We start from the raw sequence: 6,000 nt of genomic DNA, 5'->3' as shown, positions 1-6,000 counted from the left end.
ATAGAGGGATTCTCTAGGGTCCTCAGTATAGAGGGATTATCTAGTCCTCAGTAAAGAGGGGGATTCTCTAGAGTCCTCAGTATAGAGGGATTCTCTAGGGTCCTCAGTATAGAGGGATTCTCTAGGGTCCTCAGTATAGAGGGATTCTCTAGGGTCCTCAGTATAGAGGGGGATTCTCTATGGTCCTCAGTATAGAGGGGGATTCACTAGGGTCCTCAGTATAGAGGGATTCTCTATGGTCCTCAGTATAGAGGGATGCTCTAGAGTCCTCTGTATATAGGGATTCTCTAGGGTCCTCAATATAGAGGGGGATTCTCTAGGGTCCTCAGTATAGAGGGGGATTCTCTATGGTCCTCAGTATAGAGGGGGATTCTCTAGGGTCCTCAGTATAGAGGGGGATTCTCTATGGTCCTCAGTATAGAGGGGGATTCACTAGGGTCCTCAGTATAGAGGGATTCTCTATGGACCTCAGTATAGAGGGGGATTCTCTAGGGTCCTCAGTATAGAGGTGGGTCTGGGTGGGTCTGGGTGTTGGGAAGAATCCCTAGGTCCTGGAGAACATCAGGTGGGTCCAGGTCTGGGTGTTGGGTAGAACCCCTAGGTCCTGGAGAACAGGTAATGGAGGACATCAGGTGGGTGTTGGGTAGAACCCCTAGGTCTTGGAGAACAGGTAATGGAGGACATCAGGTGGCTCTGGGTGTTGGGTAGAACCCCTAGGTCCTGGAGAACAGGTAATGGAGGACATCAGGTGGATCCAGGTCTGGGTGTTGGGTAGAACCCCTAGGTCCTGGAGAACAGGTAATGGAGGACATCAGGTGGATCCAGGTCTGGGTGTTGGGTAGAACCCCTAGGTCCTGGAGAACAGGTAACAGAGGACATCACGTGGGTCTGGGTGTTGGGTAGAACCCCTAGATCCTGGAGAACAGGTAACGGAGGACATCGGGTGGATCCAGGTCTGGTTCTTGGGTAGAACCCCTAGGTCCTGGAGAACAGGTAATAGAGGACATCAGGTGGGTCCAGGTCTGGATGTTGGGCAGAACCCCTAGGTCCTGGAGAACATCAGGTGGATCCAGGTGTGGGTGTTGGGTAGAACCACTTGGTCCCGGAGAACAGGTAACGGAGGACATCAGGTGGGTCTAGGTGTTGGGTAGAACGCCGAGGTCCTGGAGTACAGGTAATGGAGGACATTGGGTGGATCCAGGTCTGGTTCTTGGGTAGAACCCCTAGGTCCTGGAGAACATAACCACTAGGTCCTGGAGAACAGGTAACAGAGGACATCAGGTGGGTCCAGGTCTGGGTGTTGGGTAGAACCCCTAGGTCCTGGAGAACAGGTAACGGAGGACTTCAGGTGGGTCTGGATGTTGGTCAGATCCCCTAGGTCCTGGGGAACATTAGGTGGATCCAGGTCTGGTTCTTGGGTAGAACCCCTAGGTCCTGGAGAACAGGTAATGGAGAACATCAGGTGGATCCAGGTCTGGTTCTTGGGTAGAACCCCTAGGTCCTGGAGAACAGGTAATGGAGAACATCAGGTGGATCCAGGTCTGGTTCTTGGGTAGAACCCCTAGGTCCTGGAGAACAGGTAACGGAGGACATCAGGTGGGTGTTGGGTAGAACCCCTAGGTCCTAGATAACAGGTAATGGAGGACATCAGGTGGGTGTTGGGTAGAACCCCTAGGTCCTGGAGAACAGGTAATGGAGGACATCAGGTGGGTCCAGGTCTGGGTGTTGGGTAGAACCCCTAGGTCCTGGAGAACAGGTAATGGAGGACATCAGGTGAGTGTTGGGTAGAATCCCTAGGTCCTGGAGAACAGGTAATGGAGGACATCAGGTGGGTGTTGGGTAGAACCCCTAGGTCCTAGATAACAGGAGCAGAGTTAGAGGTTAGGAGATGGACGTCAACAAGCAAACACACAGGTTACACTTTACTGGGAGAACATTTTGATGGATTAGTGCAGTGTTATAAATGGGAGATATTTATTTTTCAACCCTTTTGGATGGTATGGCCTACCTCAAGCTGTTCCCCCTCTGACTCCGAGCACAGAGAATCAGACTGATCTGAACTCACTGGTTCTGGTGGACGGTATACTTCCTGGGAAGCTCGGACAGTTGATGGTCCTAAAAGTCATCTGGAGGTAAATTGAGGTACATTTTTATAAGCTCAGCATAACTACCATTTTCTTTCTCCAATGTCAACCAGAGTGTAACATACTTTATCTATTGTGCTTCACCAAAGTGTAGGGCGTCAGGGCTTTCAGTGGTTGACCGTCCAACTCAGTGGCAGTTTTAGCATCTAAATCTTGGTGGGGCAAAGGGGGGGAGACAGTTTCTAGATGCATGCCAGCAAAGCCACTGCACAACTAAACAATACATTAATTGCACTATAGCGGTGACAAGCGGGGCCCACAAACTGTTAGGGACTACATAAATCTGTCCCAACACCTTACCACTGCTACACCTGACTCTCAGCGGAGCCTTGTCTGGCAGCGAAACAGTCAATTCAGCCTGTTGGATTCGGGGTAAACATTGAACATTGAGATATTATTAAAGACATGATAGATCAGACGCATAGTGTATAAAAAGAGACTGGGTTTATGCCAGAAGGTAATGGGTCTCTAGAAAGACAGATGCCTTTGCAATGTGTTGGGTGGACGGGAGGAGATCACAGGATTGCTATTGGGGAAGTGGATGGACATCTGTTGATTAGGCGAAGGAGGGGTTCGCCTAATGTTGTATTAGTTGTATTAGTCACGTGCGCCGAATACAACAGGTGTAGACCTTACAGTGAAATGCTTACTTACGAGCCCCTAACCAACAATGCAGTTTAAAAAAAACATACAGATAAGAATAAGAGATAAAATTAACAAGTAGTTAAAGAGCAGCAGTAAAATAACAATAGTGAGACTATATACAGGGAGGTACCGATAGAGTCAATGATGTGGGGGCACCGGTTAGTTGAGGTAATATGTACATGTAGGTAGAGTTGTTAAAGTGACTGCATAGATGAGTGTAGCAGTGGTGTAAAGATGGGGGGCAATGCAAATAGTCTGGGTAGCCATTTGACTAGATGTTCAGGACTCTTATGGCTTGGGGGGTAGAAGCTGTTTAGAAGCCTCTTGGACCTAGACTTGGCGCTACGGTACCGCTTGTCGTGTGGTATCAGAGAGAACAGGCTATGACTGGGGTGGCTGGAGTCTTTGACAATTTTTAGGGCCTTCCACTGACACCGTCTGGTGTAGAGGTCCTGGATGGCAGTTAGCTTTGCCCCAGTGATGTACTGGGCCGTATGCACTACCCTCTGTAGTGCCTTGTGGTCGGAGGCCGAGCAATTGCCATACCAGGCGGTGATGCAACCGGTCAGGATGCTCTCGATGTTGCAGTTGTAGAACCTTTTGAGGATCTCAGGACCCATGCCACATATTTTTAGTTTCCTGAGGGGGAATAGGCTTTGTCGTGCCCTCTTCACGACTGTCTTGGTGTGTTTGGACCATTCTAGTTTGTTGTTGATGTGGACACCAAGGAATTTGAAGCTCTCAACCTGCTCCCCTACAGCCCCGTCGATGAGAATGGGGGCGTGCTCGGTCCTCCTTTTCCTGTAGTCTACAATCATCTCCGTAGTCTTGGTTACGTTGAGGGATAGGTTGTTGTCCTGGCACCACCCGGCCAGGTCTCTGACCTCCTCCCTATAGGCTGTCTCGTCGTTGTCGGTGATCAGGCCTACCACTGTTATGTCGTCTGCAAACTTAATGATGTTGTTGAAGTCGTGCCTGGCCACGCCTTGTTCAGGGACAGAATGATGGCGCTCTTGCTACGAGTGATTCCCTAATCCACCTCTACGCAGACGACACCATTCTGTATACATCTGGCCCTTCTTTGGACACTGTGTTAACAAACCTCCAAACGAGCTTCAATGCCATACAACTCTCCTTCCGTGGCCTCCAACTGCTCTTAAACGCTAGTAAAACCAAATGCGTGCTTTTCAACCGTTCGCTTCCCGCACCCGCCCGCTTCCTGACTAGCATCACTACTCTGGACGGTTCTGACTTAAATGATGTGGACAACTACAAATATCTAGTTGTCTGGCTAGACAGTAAACTCTCCTTTCGGTTACTAGTCCAACGCTCTAACCACTAGGCTACTCTCCTGCCGCCCCAATAAACGGAATAAACGTGGTGAGTGAAAAACTTGATGAAATAGTCCACTCCCTACCCGGTATCTTATTCTGACACTATACAACTTTGTATGTGTTGTTTGTTGGCAACCTTGTTATTTATGAAGTTTTTGGAACAGATTCCTGTTGGAACATTCCACAAATTATACCCACCCTGGTAGTGGTGGAGTAGGGGCCTGAGGGCACACAGTGTGTTGTTAAATCTGTGAATGTATTGTAATGTTTTAAAATTGTATAAACTGCCTTAATTTTGCTGGACCCCAAGAAGAGTAGCTGCTGCCAAAGCAGCAAATATTAAATGTACAAGCTACAATGTGGGGACAAGACCAACTATGTCTACCTGACATACTTGAAATCAATCCTGTCCGACGTACAAGTTGCAGTGAAGTCATTTGAGGCAGAGCAAACAGATCCGGTCAAGCTTTTGGACAATCTGGTACACCTCTTAACATCAATTTGCAGCAGAGTAGTCAACCCTATGGCAAAAAATGGATGTCCTGAAGGATGCCATTGATGGACATCTCAGTCCATCACCATACCCTGGGTACCTTTTAGAGAGCACGGTGTACCAACTCAGTCTTGCGCCAGAGGACAAAAAGGTCATTGGGATACGGTGCATCAACCTGCCCTCCAGGACACCTACACCACCCGATGTCACAGGAAGGCCATAAAGATCATCAAGGACAACAACCACCTGAGCCACTGCCTGTTCACCCCGCTATCATCCAGAAGGCGAGGTCAGTACAGGTGCATCAAAGCAGGGACCGAGAGACTGAAAAACAGCTTTTATCTGTTGCTGCCAACATACTGACTCAACTCCAGCCACTTTAATAATGGGAATTGATGGAAATTATGTAAAAATGTACCACTAGCCACTTTAAAACCTTTTCTCAATATAGGGGGTGCTGTTTCAACGTTAGCATTTATCGTCTCCAAATTAAACTGCCTCATACTCAATTCTTGCTCGTACAATATGCATATTATTGTTATTATTGGATAGAAAACACTCTCTAGTTTCTATAGCCGTTTGAATTATGTCTCTGAGTGAAACAGAACTCATTCTACAGCACTTTTCCTGATAGGGAGTGAGATTTCAGACATTTTGGCCTCTGGTCCCAGGTCAGTTTTAAAGTCCCTGTAAATCCTATGAGGATACAACCACTGCCCATGCCTTCCTCTAGATGTCAGTAAGAGGTGACAATTTGAATGGAGTCGATTGCGCAATCAGGGCCAGTATAAAACACGAAAGACCGGATGTACCGTTCTTTTCCTGCTGCGCCTGACGCAAGATGGACGTCGGACTCTCTCTCTTTCCAAGCGTTGGTTTAGCCACTTATATATCGGCGGTCATGTTTTTACTCGTTATAGGTGTTAAAAACATCATAAGGTAGTTAATTTAAACCGTTTTATAGCAATTTATATCCGTTTAGTGCGATTTTGAGGCATTGCTTTGTGATGCTCTTTGAAGCGCCGGGCACGTTTCGGGGTCCCGGTCGAACTTTAGTGGGCATTTCGACGGACAAGAGGACATCTTTCGACCAAAAGAAGATTAGACCCAAGAAAGGATACATTGCCCAAGATACTGATGGAAGAACAGCTCACAGTAAGAACTATTTATGATGATAAATCGCTGTTCTGTTGAAAAATTTTAAACGCATATATCGCCATTTTGTTATGTGTAGCTTCGCTTGGCGGACCCGGTATTGCACAGTAAGGATAATTTTAGAAATGTAAGTCAGCGATTGCATTAAGAACTAATTTGTCTTTCGATTCCTGTCAACCCTGTATTTTTTAGTCAAGTTTATGATTAGCTATCGATTAGACTAGATCAC

The sequence above is a fragment of the Salvelinus alpinus genome, chromosome 10 (assembly GCF_045679555.1).
Source record: "Salvelinus alpinus chromosome 10, SLU_Salpinus.1, whole genome shotgun sequence".
Taxonomy (NCBI): domain Eukaryota; kingdom Metazoa; phylum Chordata; class Actinopteri; order Salmoniformes; family Salmonidae; genus Salvelinus; species Salvelinus alpinus.
This window is presented reverse-complemented; position numbering follows the sequence as displayed.